A 17,003-nucleotide genomic window follows, 5' to 3' on the forward strand; every position below is an offset into this window, starting at 1 on the left:
TACTTACAACTGGTAGGCTGAATTAGTGGTACTTATCTCACTAGTTTTATTGTAACAGTAATATAAAGGGAAAAAAATTAATGGATGGTGCAATTGCATTATCAGTAAATGATCTGTGTGTACGAAACTGTGCTAGTCTTCCTTCACTTTACCTTGCATCCTTTTTTTATTTATTTATTTTTATTATGTCATCTTCGGAAAGCTCTTATACTTATGTTTATCTTACAAAATAGGACCGTGGACTTCCTCTCATATTTCAATTGTAGATGCAGGCAGTTGACTCCAAGGACACCAGTGCCTCTCAAGATGAAGGAAATCCTCCCATCTTCACTCCACTTCACTTCAATAAAAATATTTAATGCTGTTATTAAGTCTTCTCTTATTCAGAATCACACATAATACAAAGCACTCGTTGCAAATCTTACTTCGAGCAACACATTGAAGCAGTCCTGCATATGAGAGAGTGAAACAAAGAATGTACAAAGAAAATTGAATGATGTTTTTTGTTCATTTGTATGCTCCTTACTGACCACGGCTTTGATCACATACATAGTCAGTCCTTGCTTCTGTTATGATCGCCGCTTTATTTTTTTGTTCTTTAATAAATTCTAACTTTACCACATCCAGGACATCTTTCACCATGTACCTACACATTGTTATCCTGACAAACTTTTGAAGGCATGAGCTCAACTCATTAACACTTAGGTGCCGACGCCCGTAAAAATATGGGAGTGCACGGCCTGCCCGAAAGTCCGGCGCCCATAATTTTACGAGCGCATGTTCTCGTTCTTCCCCTTCCTTCCTTTGTGTGTTCTTATGGCTCCCACTTTTCTGGAGGTGCTGCATGGACTGTAGTTCGAGTATTGGTCACTAGATGGTGCGGGCATGCTGTGGAAGGGTGTGCTTCCCTATTTATTTGTCGGGTTTTGTGAGCGGCGGTTTTTTCCCAGGCGGTCTCAGTAGCGTCGACATGGCGAAGTGGTGGAGAAAGTTGGCATTCCACGTTATACTAATTGCGATTGTAAATTCCTGCATATTATACAATAAAGTTACTGGAAAATGCCTCACAACATCTCACTTCATGACAGTTATCTGTGCAGATCTTGCACAAAGCTAAGATCTTTAACCCCGACCTGGTCCATCTGGACTCTCAGGACTATCAACTGGAAATCATTTCCTGGAAAAGATTGAGACAGAAGTAGGTAAGAAACAGAAACAAACACAATGTGTAGTGTGTTCTCCGAGAGGAAAAAACTGACTGGAAAAGTGTGGCACAAAGACACAAGCTACAAGTGTAGTGAATATAAAGTAGCATTGTGCAAAATGCCGTGCTTCAAAATTCACCACACAAAGAGCAAAATTGCATCCTAAAATAGTTACAGGAGGTTACTGTAGATGAAACATACTGTATCCATCAAAATTACAATTTTTGTGTAAAATAAAAAAATTTCTTTCTAGAAAATACAATGAATATACCTTTGACCAATTTTTCCTTTTTTCAAAAACAATATTATAATAATAATGCTTGTCAAAAGTATGTATTAATTCAAGAGAAAGGTATTATATATGGTTTTAAACAAGAAAGTCTAGGTTTTTCAATAAGAGTAATTTTATTGCTATACCTGAAACATTTCGTGAGTTGTAGTAGTTTAAAATACGTTAAAATCAGCCAGTCTTTATGGTACACATCCACGCGCAACGGCTCAGGACCCAAAGTGTTAAAGCTTTTCAGCTTCACTGCAATCAGTCAAATGGTATAGGAACAAACAGAAGAAAAACAAAAATGTATTCGTCTTTGGAGTTGTTGTATTTATGTATGAATGAGTAAAGTCAAAACTAGAAAATTATTCACAACACAGTACTATAAGACAACCAATCATGCAAACTGATCCTTTCCACAATCTGCTTTCTTCACATCGCAGTTTGCTGCACTGATACTGAAAGTTTCAGTTCTGTAGCAATGCTACTGGAATAGGCATATTAAAAAGGATTGTCACTTTTTTAAAGTTTCCAGCTTTTTCCTCTAGCTACCTTTTGACTGAATGCCTGGTGTGTATTTTTTATTACACCAGTAAGAAATTTGTTGCAACATAGAATAATTTTCAGAATGTTTTCAATCATTTGATTGTCACACAAATTAGGCTGCTCAAAATTTGATGACAAAATACACAATATCAAACCCTCAGCACTTGTGTTTGGTTATAATCCTGCAATATGCTTTTTTCAGATTAAAGATGAACAAGTTTGAAAAAGTGATATAGCTGGCAACCTTAATGACAAATGGCCTTATGTCAAGTAGGCCACTTCTATCTCCATACCATATATGCCTAACAAACTCCTCATAATTCATGATTCTGTGAAAAACTAGACTATTCTAGCACACATTGCATTTCAGTTTTCTTGCAGCCACTGGGGTACATGATCAATGGTAAGTAGCTGCTAACACCATTAGTGTCAGAATCTGATTCACAGGAAGAGGCAGAACAGTGAGAAAATAGTGAGTATCCCTTCTATGGTTATGAAACACAGAAATAATTTACTTTGGTTGGTCTACCTATCACAGATTTATTTAATATCTTCAAAAATGTAGAAAATCAGTTTCTCTGCGCTAAAAGTATTAGCCTGATCGATACATGTCAATGTGACCCAGCCAATTCTCTGCTTTCCAAAGTGGTCTTCAAGAAGATCAGTGTGAAATTTTCCAGGCTAAATGGATTACACATACACAATATTTGTAATCACAAGATTGGAACATATAGGCAACTTCAGAGCAGATAATGTTTCTTTTGTAAAGACTGACATGCCTCTTGCCTACTCCTACCATTTATCAAGATGAGCCAGAAAGTATTTTTGAGGTAATGAGCTGCTGATCTGTATTTAACAATGCAAAATCCAGGATGGTTTATTGACAATTTTATGAAAAAGATGTTGCTACTCACCTTATAGTAGAGATGAGTCACAGATAGGCACAAGAAAGAGAGGCAAGTAAGGTCTTCACTTGTTATGGTTTTAGGGCGCAAAACTGCTATGGTCATTAGCGCCCAGTCTGTTACTTAGGAAAAGGCAGAAATGGGAACGAAACTCAAAAAATTGGAGAAACTAAAAATAAATGGAAAGCTTAAAAAACCACTATAGAAGGGGGTTGATTGTCCCCGAAAACAGCTTCAAATGACTGACATCATGTCACTGGCACTAATAAACGCGATCAGCTGAGCGCGTGTCATCTGCTAAAATGGAAGATACATCATGCGACAGCTGTAGACAGATCAAGGGCGAACCACTCGAAGCGGTGAGCTAGCGGAACAGTACCGACCGAAAGGTCCAAATGAGAGAAATTTGTCGTGGAGGCAGACAAAAATGGTCCCCAGTGTTGAGGCAAACAAGACCCGTTTGGTGGAAGACATCTATCAATAATGAGCCACACGGAGAAGGATGTGGAGATCCCCAAAGTGGGTGATGGGCATTGAAGTCCCCAACCAGCAAATAGGGAGGTGGAAGCTGACCAAGAAGATGAAGGAGATCAGCTCGTGCCATTGGTGTGGATGATGGAATGTATACAGTACAAAGAGAGAAGAAGGTGTATCCAGAAAGGAAAAGACGGACAGTGACTGCTTGGAAGGAAGTGTTTAAGGGGATTGGGTGATAATGGAAAAGAATCGTAAGTCCTCCATGTGCTGGAGTGCCTTCAACAGAGGGGAGATCAAATCGGATGGACTGAAAATGGGGTGAAACAAAGCAGTCGTGGGGACGCAGCTTTGTTTCCTGAAGACAGAAGATGACCGGCGAGTAGGATCGTAAGAGGATCGTCAATTCATCCTGATTGGCTCGAATGCCGCAGATATTACAATGGATAATGGACATAGAGTGGACAGAAAATGGAAGAATGTGACCAAGGTTGCCGTCAACTCAACGACTGCTCAGAGCTTGCAACTGACAGCGTGGAATGGCACTGAGCCGAAGGCAGAAGATCCTGATTCATAGGGTGTTCAGGAGCAGTTCCTGCCACCAGCGATCGGCCGCCAGCAGTGCGCCTCGGCGACACAGAAGACGGCCGAGGGTGGTTACCACCAGGTGGTGCTGTAGATGAAACACACCGCGGCGGGGAAGGAGAGGAACTGGGTTTCTTATTAGCCTTCTTGGAAACATGATGTTTAAATGAAGGAGGAACCGATGGTTGTGAAGTTGGGGTACGTAAAAAATCTTCACGAGTATGCTCTTTTTTGGAAGTCTTGGTGTCTCACTTTTGGGCTCGAGATTTAGCAGAACCCGATGAAGGGTGAACCATAGAGTGAGCAGGCGAAAGTGGGGAGGTTGAATGGGCAATGTCTGCGCTGGCCGATCTGACGACCGTGGCACTAAAGGTGTGATCACAAGTCTGCGTGGCCGCTTCCTTTGTTGGCCGAGGAGAACAAGGACAGTGCTGTGTTTTCCTGTCTGAGGCACAGTAGGCTTTTGACTGGCGAATAATTTTTGAGCAGCAAAGGTAGACACCTTTTCCTTCACTCTGATTTCCTGAATGAGCTTTTCGTCTATAAAAATGATGCAATCTCTAGAGAAAGCAGCATGGTCACCAATACAGTTGATGCAATGAGGGGATGGAGGTGGACAAGCACCCTCATGGGCATCCTTGCCACACGTAACACATTTGGCCGGATTGGAACAGGACTGGCTGGTGTGATTGAACCGCTGGCACCGATAGCAACGCGTAGGGTTTAGGATGTAAGGGCGAAGGGAAATTATCTCATAGCCCACTTTGATTTGCGATGGGAGTTGAACTTTGTCAAATGTCAAGAAGACAGTACGGGTTGGAATGATGTTCGTGTCAACCCTTTCCATAACTATGAACAGCCGTTACGCCCTGGTCAGACAGGTAGTGTTGAATTTCCTCATCGGACAATCTGTTGACGGAGCATGTATAAACGACCCCACGTGATGAATTTGAAGTGTGGTGCACTTCCGGACAGGGGAAATGTGTAGCAGTGAAGTACACAGCAATTTTTGTGCCTGGAGGGCACTGACTGTTTCTAACAACAAGGTGTCATTTCATAATCTGGAACAAGACTTTACAGGACCTGCAATTTTGTCGACACCTTTCTGAATAATGAAAGGGTTGACTGTGGAGAAGTTGAGACCTTCGTCAGACCGAGAGACAACAAGGAACTGTGGCAACGATGGAAGAACAGTCTGTGACTGAGACTCATTGAGCTTACGCTTGTGAGCAGACGTAGTAGATGATGAGGAAACCATTGCGGAAGTATCCCCCATGATTACCGGCATCTCTGATGGTATGCTCCTCCCTTGTGGGAACCCTCTCTGAGGGCACTACCGCTTTAGGTGATTATTCACACCTCAGGTCACACCTCCTGAGAAACGGACGGAGGGACCAATCGGCACTTTCGGAAGGTATCAGCTTGGGTAATCACTCATCCCTGGGCCTGACCATACCAGGGGGTACGTATGTGTCCTACCTGTCTACCCGGGGCGGGGAATTACGCGTTACCCTGTCACCGGCTACGAATGCGTGGGTCGGCCTTCAGACACGCACAGGGAGGAAAAAAGAGAAAAGGAAAAACAAAGAATGGGAAATGAAAAAAGAAAGGTCTCAAATGCCGCAGCAGAGAAGAGGGTAAAGAGAAGAGGTAAGGAAAAGAGAAGGACAAAGTAAGGACAAAGACTTGCCAGCAGAGAAAGCGTCTCCGGACATATGCACAAAATATACTCCCAGAGGGGGGAGAAAGGGAAGGAAAGAGGCGGTGGTGAGGGGGGGGGGGGGGTGCGAAGATGGGGGATGGAGAAGGATGCGGAAAAGGAAGGTATGCAGCCCGGAAAGGAAGAAGGGCCACATTAGCTCGGGGTCCCGTGCTCGCTATGCACGTATCCACAAAAGAGTTGTGGACACCGTGGGGGAATCACAAAGAGTGTGTACATACAGCTGCACCTAGCTTCTTGACTGCAATGCATCTGGATCCTGTCACCAAAATTATTTACTCAGGCAGACAAAGATACCAATGCTGCTTTCAGGAGCATTTCTTCTCTTGGCAGACACAGTAGCTTATTTGATTTATTTATTTTCATTGGATCTGTACACAACATAAATTTTATGGTTCCAGTCAAATTTGTATCGCAAGAGTTGAAGTAGTATAATATGCTTAATAATTAGCATTTAGCAAATTATGACTGTATACATCACTATTTGAGTACCATACCATACCTTTTAATTACAATTTGCTTACATCAACTAAAAGGGCTTTCAAACTGTTTCTTGGTACCTATCTTTGCAACCTGTTATAAACGTAATGTATTCAGACCTTAGTAGCACTTGCCTCTGAAATTTGACTGTTTCCCTTTTCATGAAGGCATTGGTGCATTAGCCAGGAATGTGCAGTTTTGGCCAAAAATACGATTTTAGTACCACTACATTGTTGGAAAATCGCTCCATCACACGTGCAAGATTGAGACCTCTCCATGTAACCAATTCCAAGTAGCACAGGGAATGGAGTTTTCGACACTGGGTCTTTGGGGCAAGAACCAGACATGTCAATAGCTTGCACTGTCACTGCAACGAACAATAGCCATTCTGGCATGTGAAATACATCCAAAGAGTTCACTGTGGTTGATGTTACACAAGATGTAGTTTTACACTTCTCGTCTCCCTCAAAAGTGCTGTATCAGCTGAACACTAAGATAGCTGATAACGAGAAGTTTACTTCTCCAAAATAAAGGTTCTGTCAGTACTCCATTGCAAAGTTGCTTCTAGTTTGCTGTAGTGCTTCATTATGACAACCTGTATTTTATTTATTTATTCATTTATTATCATCCCAACGATCACATTTGTGATATAGGATTTGTCAGGGTACATTTTAACAACTATATAATATCTTCACAAATTTTTTATCTGTGCTGAAATCATATGAATCCATTTTATGTTTAATACAATATACAACTAATAAGTGTCTTTATAACATTATTTCTTATGTGCTTGACAGACATATTCACTGATGTCATTTTATTTCTCACATTAAGTTATATTTTTATACAGTCATATTCTTATACAGTTGCGCAGAGACATTCACTTATGCTGTAATAACATTTTTTAAGCATGTGGTTCTTTATAACAGTTTTAAATTTATCCTCGTTTTCCAGCCTTTTGATATGTTTTGTAGTGCATTAAAAAGTTTGATGCCTTGATTACATACACGTTTCTAACTCCAGGTCCTTGCTACAGCTTGTATGTAGAGATCTTTACATTGCCGTGTATCGCAATTATGGTAGTCTGTATTGGTTTTCATTTTGTCCTGATTTCTTTTCATCACAAACAGATATTTTAGAATGTATAATGATGGAATTGTTAAAATTTTCAATGCTTTAAGAAGGGGCCTACAATGTGTTTGAGGTGGGCTCTGGGTCATTATCCGAATAGTGCATTTTTGCAATTTGAAAACCTCATGTAGACGGCAATTTGTTTTTCCCCAGAATACTATCCCATAGGATGCAATGGACTGAAAATAGCCAAAATATACTAATCTGGTACAGTCATTACTGCAACTCTTGAAATTATTCTAAGTACAAAACATGCTGAATTTAGTTTTAGTGCTAAGCTCATCTCATGGTCCTTCCAGTTCTCATCAATGTGCACACCCAGGAATTTTGCACACTGTACTCTTTCAAGTTGTTTGCCCTCCATGGTGGGATTTAGGTCGTCATGTTCATTTATTTTTCCATATTGCACATAATTAGTTTTTTTGCATTCAGTGTTAGCTTGTTAGCACTAAACCATTTTTATATATCTTGTAGGACATGGTCCACAGTACTGTGCAATGACTGCTTCATATCACTAACTATTAAACTAGTATCATCAGCAAATAACATGCTTCTAACTTTTCTCTCTGACACCTGAATATAATTAATGTAAATGAGGAACAGCAAGGGGCAATACACTTCCTTGGGGTACTCCTACTGTGACCTCCCTTGGATCTGATCTTAGTTTAATTTTTTGATTAATATTTGGTGCTGTAATTTCAACCACCTGCATCCTCTTTTCCAGATAAGACTCAAACCACTTTTTAGTGGTCCTCTGATACCTACAGCTTCAAGGTTTTCCAAAAGTATGGCATGGTCAACAGTGTCAAAGGCTTTTGACAAATCTAGATTTATCCCAAGTACACTTTTTCCCTCTTCCAATTTAGTGATTATTTCTTTTGTGTATTCCAGTACAGCTGTTTCAGTACTACTTCCAGCTTGAAATCCATGCTGATTACTGTTTATCAGATTGTGGATATTAAGATAATGTGTGACTATTTCATTGGTACCTCTAAAACCTTAGAGAAAGTTGGGAGAAGTGAGACAGGTCTGTAGTTTTCTATTTTAAACTTATCACCCTTTTTCAACAGGGGAATGACTTTAGAAATTTTCAGCTTCTGTGGAAACACGCCCAGAGCCATTGACACGTTTGCTATGTGCGCCAATGGTTTTGCTATTTGATTAGCTGTTTTCTTTGCTAGTATTATTGGCACCTCATCTACTCCAGCAGACATCTTGGACTTGAGACTTAATCACTTTTAAAACATCCTTTTCGTTTGTTCGAACTGCCACCATGCTGCTGGTTGCCTTGGGTGCTTCCATCTTAATCTGCTCCCCAAAATTCCTGCTTAATGTCTGGGGTACATATAAAAAGTAATTTATATAATTAGACATGGCGTATTTGTCTACCATTTCATTCTCCTCATCTTTTAGAATAATTTCCTTGTCTTTGATAGGCACCGTGGGCATTTGCAATTACTCCGCGGTATATTTTCCTATACCTTTTTACACATTCTATAAAATCAGTATCTGTACACTCCCTCAACTCTGAATTCAGTTTTTTTCATGTTTTAACATGATTTCTTAATGCCAAGAGGCATCCAAGAACTTGACTATGTGTCCAGTAGACTTGATTCTGGTCAGTTTCTTTGGGAAACACATCTCAAAGTTCATTATATAAATCAATGCAAATATACAATATGCCTCATCTGTACTTGTTTGTTTCGTAACATCTAACCAAATTTTATTTTCTAAGATACTTATGAACTGATGACAGCTGTCCACAGAGAAGTTTCTTTTGTAAATATTATTTACACCTTGATCTTCCTTTGACCTTAAAGGGATTTCTATGGTGAGAGCATTGTGATCAGACAATCCTAAATCTGTTTGTTACCTCTATGTCAGTTGCTGACATATCTGAGAAAATGTCATCTATGAGGCTATTGGAGGTGTTTGTTATTCTAGTTGAATTGTTTATGTGTGGTCACAACTTCCAGTAAGAAAAGCAACAGAAACCAGAAACCTGTGGTACAACAGGATTTTTGGTATCCGGCCATAATGAAAACTCCAAGATAACAGTGCTAAACGAAAGGAGAAATACCATTGGTGCTCACTCCCCTGTTCTAATGATTATGACTCTAAATGTGCAATGCATCAAGAACAAATATTGTGAAATTGAAATAGCAGTGAGTAACACCCAACCTGATGTCTTGTGTATTACTGAACATTGCTGTAAGGACCATGATTTATTAGTATTCATATTAATCCATTTAAACTGGCAAATCATTATAGTAGGAAAATTGCAAAAGGTGATGGAGTCGGTAATTACACGAGAGTTAGAATTTAAAAAGAGATGTGAAGTAGAGAACTTAAGTATTGAAAAGTTTTTTGAAGCAGGTGCTGTCCAGCTATATGGCCTGATGAAAAAAGTCAGTCATAACAGTGTATAGTTCACTATCTGGAAACATAGAAGTCTTTGATAAATTAGAATTGTTGCTAAATACATTTTACAAAAAAGAAACTGATTATTCTTTGTGGTGATTTCAATATTAATCTTCTAGTTGAAAGTCAACAACTGAGAAGGAAGTTTAGGAAGTGCCTCTGCTAGTTAAATCAGACAAACAAACAGATCACGAGGCTGGACAAGAACTTGCCAGCATCAGACATGGATTTTATGACAATGTCATCTGTGACAACAGTTACAGATGCCACTTAGAGAAGCATAATGAACTTGTGTACCATACGTACTTATGATTCACTAGCGTAGCAATTCTGCTCATAATATTCAGTAATCTTTCATGTGGCAATAGTTGTTTGTTTTAGTTACTTTAATTTTTGAACATTAAAAAGAACTTTTTGGTGCAAAAGCGATACTAGTCCAATTTCTTCAATTCATTAAATAGGGAATTATAACTGTATTGGTAGTCTAAATAAGGTTGGATGAAGACAACACCAGTTAATGAAGTTCTTCTATTGCAGGAATTAGTGTTTTATTTGAAAATATGAAAAATTTAACTTATATGGTTATTGCGCCAATGCATTCATCTGACTGTGCATTTGAAGCAGAAACAGCAAAAGTGAAAAAAATGGTCCTAGTATTACGGTACCTAAAATTTCTGTTGTTGCAGAGGGTATTAACCATGTTATACTGAATTTAATGTTATTAACAAATTGCCCTTAAATAAATGGCAATTTCTTCCTACACGGGGTTGGAAGTGATTGCCAACCCCTCCTTGAGTTTATGGATGACGTATGTACATCCGCCAAAATACTTCTCGGGAACTCTTCCTCTACTCTATGAAGGTTTTCTCTATTCACCTGGCAGTTTCAGATTTTATAATGAACAGTGCATTGGATATGGCATAAATGTAGACATCAAGCTATGTTACAAACCAATTTGCAATTTATAACCACAATCATTATTTCCATATCAGATTTGTTGCCTGTGCAACAATTTTTTCACCTTTCAAACTTATCCATACCTGGGTCTGAACTGTGGATTGGTCTGTCACCACAACCATGAAAAAGGAGAAATTAGTGAGCTTGCACAGTACTATTACACACTGAACCCCACATGTAGTTTCTGATAACCAAGTTAATTTGGAAACTTCCTGGCAGATTAAAACTGTGTGCCGGACCAAGACTCGAACTCGGGACCTTTGCCTTTCGTGGGCAAGTGCTCTACCATCTGAGCTACCGAAGCACGACTCACGCCCGGTCTCACAGCTTTACTTCTGCCAGTATCTCGTCTCCTACATATTCCATCTTGATATGCAAGTACTCACTGAAGCAGATGAAAAAAAAAAAAAAAAAAATTACACAGGCTGAAATCTCATTAACTTTATGAATGTGTAAGTAACAGTTTTGGATCAATGTTACTGGAGAACGGTGAAAGTTTTATGAATAAATTTAACCGCTAGTGAGGCAGTACTCAATTTAGTTGAGGACAATTTATGGCATCATCTGACTAAAAGATGAGATCAATTTATAGAACAATGTTGCAGTACAGTGTTTAGACCTTCAATGACAACAGTGTTCACAATACACTTTTTTATGGGACTTCAGTGGATACTTACACCTTTCAACAGCAGTGAAGCCACTGTCACTACAAAATACTCAGTCCAGTTAATACTGAAAATTAGATATGTATTTCAGTTGAGGCTCTGAGCACTATGGGACTCAACTGCTGTGGTCATAAGTCCCCTATTTCAGTTGAGGCTTGTTAGTTACACATAGTAGGATAAAGACGTGAACAATGAAGGTGAAGAGAAACATGTACACAAATTATTTACCTTATTAACACCACTTGGATTTCCACATCACCATAGAGGTACCAAGAATGATGCGTTACTCTACATTTTACATGGCGAGTTCCCCAGCCGGCACACAATCAAGAAAATATCATGTATCAGCAAAATGCATCACCAAATATGAATAAGAAGGGACAATATTAAATATTTTCAGATATCTATGTAAGAGGCTCTGCAAGTGTTAGGGCTACATTGAAAATCAAATACAAGGTAATTGGCATTAACAAGCTTGGCATCCCTCTACAGGAAACACTAAAACATGTGAGACAGGGATGAAAAGCATTCAATGATCATTAATGGAAGAGCAAAAGATATCTATAAAACTCCAAACAACAATGCAAACAGGGTGTAAAAGGAACTTCAGAAAGAATTCCACATGCAGCAAGTGTTTTTTCTTGGAAGCATACCACAGAGGCACGGTCTAAATGAAGCCTGGTGTGTAAATAAAGACTGAAAGTACAAACAGAAAGTTCAAGAATATATGTAGCTATGTTCTTTCCTGGAGCTACAAGCTCAGAAAAGGAACATTTCATGGAACATGTCCAGCACAGGAAGGATTTGAAATACCATTCCATGCAAAGAAATGCCAGATAGTTTAATCTGTCCAAGAAAAGAAACACAGACCAATCCCACTGTCAACAATTAAAGAAACGGTAATCAATATTCCCACGACAACAATCACTGACTTAGGAAAATGAAGGAGACTCATTATTAGACCTGCAGAAGAAGGCATCACTGATCCCACCAGAAAAAGCACTGTCATTCACAGAGCACATGACAGGAAATTGGGGAAGGAGGAGAAAGAACCAAGAAACACAAAAATCTAAATGACTACGTTTTCTGCACCAGCCTCAGCAGGGGTGGGGGTAACCAATATATGGATAGAAATACAGATGTTCTACTGTTGAAGTTTTGCACTACACTATACAGTATGCATGGAATGAAACAGATGAAACAGAAGTAGCAGTAGCAGTAGCAGCAGTACTAACAAATTTCACTATTATAGTACATGAATATTATTTAATAACAAACAGAACTATAAAAAGGTGGCCGATTTCTGTAGGCATTTTGTTTTTGTTTTGTTTTGGTTTTAGGGCGCAAAACTGCTATGGTCATTAGCGCCCGGTCCGTGACCTAGGAAACAATAGAAACCGAAAATGGAAAACAGCAGAAACGGGACCGAAATTCAAAAAATTGGAGAAACTAAAAGCAGAAAGAAGGCTTAAAAATCCACTACAGAAAGAGGTTGATGGTCCCCAAAAAAAGCTTCAAATGACTAACGTCAGTTCACTGACACTAATAAACTCGAGAACGCGATCGGCCGAGCGCGTGTCATCTGCTAAAATTGACGATATATCAGGCGACAGCTGGAGACGGGCGCGTAACGGAGTAAAATAGGGGCACTCTAGTAAAAGGTGTCTTACCGTCCACAGCTGAGAGCAGTGGGGACAGAGTGGGGGAGGATCGCCGCTTAAAAGATGTAGATGGCTAAAAAGACAGCGCCCTATCCAGAGTCTAGTTAAAATTACCTCCTCCCGACGACGCGTTCGGGAGGAAGAGGTCCAAGCACAAGGAAGAGCTTTCACGTCCCACAATTTATTATGCGGAAGTGTCGACCAATGTGCGTATCAAAAGAACAACTCGACGACATAAAACGCTCCGTAGATCTGTGAAGGGAATCGACTGAATAGCTGGCCGAAGAAGAGACTGCAGCCTTGTCCGCTATATCGGCTGCCTCATTCCCACAGATACCAGCGTGTCCCGGGAGCCAGAGTAACGCCACCGAAACGCCCCCCAGGTGGAGCAAGCGCAGACATTCCTGAATCCGGTGGACAAGAGGGTGGACAGGGTAAAGAGCTTGGAGACTGAGGAGAGAGCTGAGAGAATCTGAGCAAATAACATACTGTATCTGATGATGGCGGCGGATGTAGTAGACAGCCTGGAGAACAGCGTAAAGCTCCACAGTGTAAACCGAACACTGGTCGGGAAGCCGAAATTGATTTGGGGTGTCGCCAACAATATAGGCACTCCCTACACCTAATGATGTTTTCGAGCCATCAGTGCAAATAAATGTGGCTTCCTTCATTTGTGCACATAGAGCAGCAAATGCCCGACGATAAACAAGGAAGGGGTACCATCCTTGGGAAATTGACAAAGGTCACGGAGCAGGCAGATCCAGGGATGGAGCCAAGGCGGTGCTGTACCCCAAGTTGTCGAGAAGGTTTTAGGAAAGCGAAAGGAAAGAGAATGGAGCAGTTGACGGAAGCGGACTCCCAGTGGTAGTAGGGAGGAAGGGCGGCCTGCATACCCTATATCGAAGGAGGCATCGAAAAAAATGTCATGGGCCGGATTAGCAGGCATGGAAGACAGATGGCTAGCATAACGACTTAGAAGGACTGCTCGCTGATTAGATAGCGGAGGTTCAGCAGTGTCAGCATAAAGGCTTTCCACAGGGCTGGTGTAAAAAGCTCCAGACACTAAACGTAATCCACGGTGGTGGATAGAGTCGAGACGCCGAAGAATAGACGGCTGAGCAGAGGAGTAGACTATGCTTCCATAGTCCAATTTCGAGCGCACTAAGGCGCGATAGAGGCGGAGAAGGACCACTCGGTCCGCTCCCCAGGAGGTACCATTCAGGACACGGAGGGTGTTGAGGGATTGCAGACAGCGAGCCGAAAGATAGGAAACGTGGGAGGACCAGCACAGTTTTCTGTCGAACATAAGACCCAAGAATTTAGCGACGTCTGAAAACGGAAGATTGACAGGTCATAGATGTAAGGAGGGTGGAAGAAACTCCTTACGTCGCCAAAAATTAACACAAACGGTCTTACTGGGAGAAAAACGGAAGCCGGTGTCGATGCTCCAAGAGTGGAGGCGATCGAGACAGCCTTGAAGACGTCGTTCAAGAAGACTGGTCCGTTGAGAGCTGTAGTACATCGCAATATCGTCCACAAAGAGGGAGCCCGAGACATCAGGAAGGAGACAATCCATAATTGGATTTATGGCAATGGCAAACAGAACAACACTTAGCACGGAGCCCTGGGGTACCCCGTTTTCTTGGGAGAAAGTACGGGACAGAGTAGTGTTCACCCGCACCCTAAATGTGCGCTCTGCCATAAATTCGCGAAGAAAAAGGGGCAGCCGACCTCGAAAGCCCCAAGAGAACAGTGTGCGGAGGATGCCTGTCCTCCAACAGGTATCGTACGCTCTCTCCAGATCAAAAAATACTGCTACCGTTTGGCATTTCCGGAGAAAATTGTTCATGAAAAAAGTGGAGAGAGCAACAAGATGGTCAACTGCAGAACGATGCTTTCGGAATCCGCATTGGACAGGTGTTAGACTGTGGGATTCCAGCCACCAAGCTAAACGACAATTTACCACACGCTCCAAAACCTTACAGACACTACTCGTGAGAGAAATGGGGCGATAGCTAAAGGGGAGATGTTTGTCCTTTCCAGGTTTCGGAACAGGAACGACGATAGCTTCCCGCCATCGTCTGGGAAAAGTACTGTCGGTCCAAATTCGAAAATAAAGGCGAAGGAGGTAACGCAGACTATGGGTTGATAAATGCAGCAACATTTGGACGTGGATACCATCCGGTCCTGGGGCGGAGGAGCGAGAAGAAGAGAGTGCATGTTGGAGTTCCCGCATGGAGAAAACAGTATTGTAGCTTTCGCAATTTTGAAAGGGGAAAACAAGAGGTCGCACTTCCGCTGCACGTTTCTTCGGGAGAGAGGCTGGCGGGTAATTTGAAGAGCTCAAAATCTCAGCAAAGTGTTGACCCAATGAGTTAGAAATTGCGACGGGGTCCACTAATGTATCATGCGCGACAGTGAGCCCAGAGACCGGGGAGAAACTAGGCATGCCAGATAACCGTCGAATCCGACTCCAAACTTCCAAGGAGGGAGTGAGTAAAGAAGTCCCAGCTTGCATTTTTGCTATCACGGATGACGCGACGGCATCGCGCACGGAACTGCTTATAGCGGATGCAGTTTGCCAAAGTAGGATGGTGGCGGTCTAAGGACACATGGAAAGTGGTCACTCGAGTGTGTATCATCAAGGGCGAACCATTCGAAGCGCCGAGCTAGCGGAATAGTACCGACCACTAGGTCCAAATGAGATAAATTTGTCGTGGAGGCAGACAGAAATGTGGGGACCCCAGTGTTGAGGCAAACTAGATCTGCTTGGTGGAAGACGTCTAGCAATAGTGAGCCACGTGGACAAGGATGTGGAGACCCCCAAAGTGGGTGGTGGGCATTGAAGTCCCCAACCAGCAAATAGGGGGGTGGAAGCTGACCAAGAAGATGAAGGAGATCAGCTCGTGCCATTGGTGTGGACGATGGAATGTATACAGTACAAAGAGAGAACGTGTATCCAGAAAGGGAAAGACGGACGGCGACAGCTTGGAAGGGAGTGTTTAAGTGGATTGGGTGATAATGGAGAGTATCATGGAGAAGAATCATGAGTCCTCCATGGGCTGGAGTGCCTTCAACAGAGGGGAGATCATATTGGACGGACTGAAAATGAGGGAGAACAAAGCGGTCATGGGGACACAGCTTTGTTTCCTGAAGACAGAAGATGACCGGCGAGTAGGATCATAAGAGGATCGACAATTCATCCCGATTGGCTCGAATGCCGCGCATATTCCAGTGGATAATGGATATAGAGTGAACAGAAAATGGAGGAATGTGACCAATTTTGCTGTCAACTCAACGACTGCTCAGAGCGTGCGACTGACAGCATGGAATGGCATTCAGCCAGAGACAGAAGACCCTGATCCATAGGTTTTTCAGGAGCAGCTCCTGCCACCAGCGATCGGCCGGTTGATCGGCCGCCAGCAGTGCGCCTCGGTGACACAGAAGACGGCCGAGGGGGATTTCCGCCAGGTGGTGCTGTAGATGGGACACGCCTTGGCAGAGAAGGAGATGAACTGGGTTTCTTTGTAGCCTTCTTGGAAGTATGATGTTTAGATGAAGGAGGAACTGATGGTTGTGAAGTTGGGGTACGTAAAAAATCTTCACGAGTATGCTCTTTTTTCGAAGTCGTGGTGTCTGACTGTTGGGCTCGAGATTTAGCAGAACCCGACGAAGGGTGAGCCAGAGAGTGGGCAGGCGAAAGTGGTGAGATTGAACGGGCGATCTTCGCGCTGGCCGATCTGACTATCGTGGCACTAAAGGTGAGGTCGCAAGTCTGCGTGGCCGCCTCCTTTGTTGGCTGAGAAGAAGCAAGGACAGTGCTGTATTTTCCTGTCTGAGGCACGGTGGGCTGTCGACTGGCGAATAATTTTTGAGCAGCAAAGTTCGAAACCTTTTCCTTCACTCTTATTTCCTGCAAGAGCTTTTCGTCCTTAAAAATGGGGCAATCTCGAGAGGAAGCAGCGTGGTCACCCATACA

General features: G+C 42.1%; 1 long non-coding RNA gene across 1 annotated transcript in view; it reads right to left on the reverse strand.

The window, feature by feature from the left end:
- Nucleotides 1-275: 275 nt before the first annotated feature.
- Nucleotides 276-17,003, reverse strand: part of LOC124717265 — a 30,183-nt gene continuing 13,455 nt past the window's right edge. Inside the window, exon 4 of the long non-coding RNA XR_007005728.1 lies at nucleotides 276-1,177. This is a non-coding gene — a long non-coding RNA (uncharacterized LOC124717265). The remainder of the gene's footprint in view (nucleotides 1,178-17,003) is intronic.

Source organism: Schistocerca piceifrons, chromosome 9, assembly GCF_021461385.2.
Source record: "Schistocerca piceifrons isolate TAMUIC-IGC-003096 chromosome 9, iqSchPice1.1, whole genome shotgun sequence".
NCBI lineage: Eukaryota > Metazoa > Arthropoda > Insecta > Orthoptera > Acrididae > Schistocerca > Schistocerca piceifrons.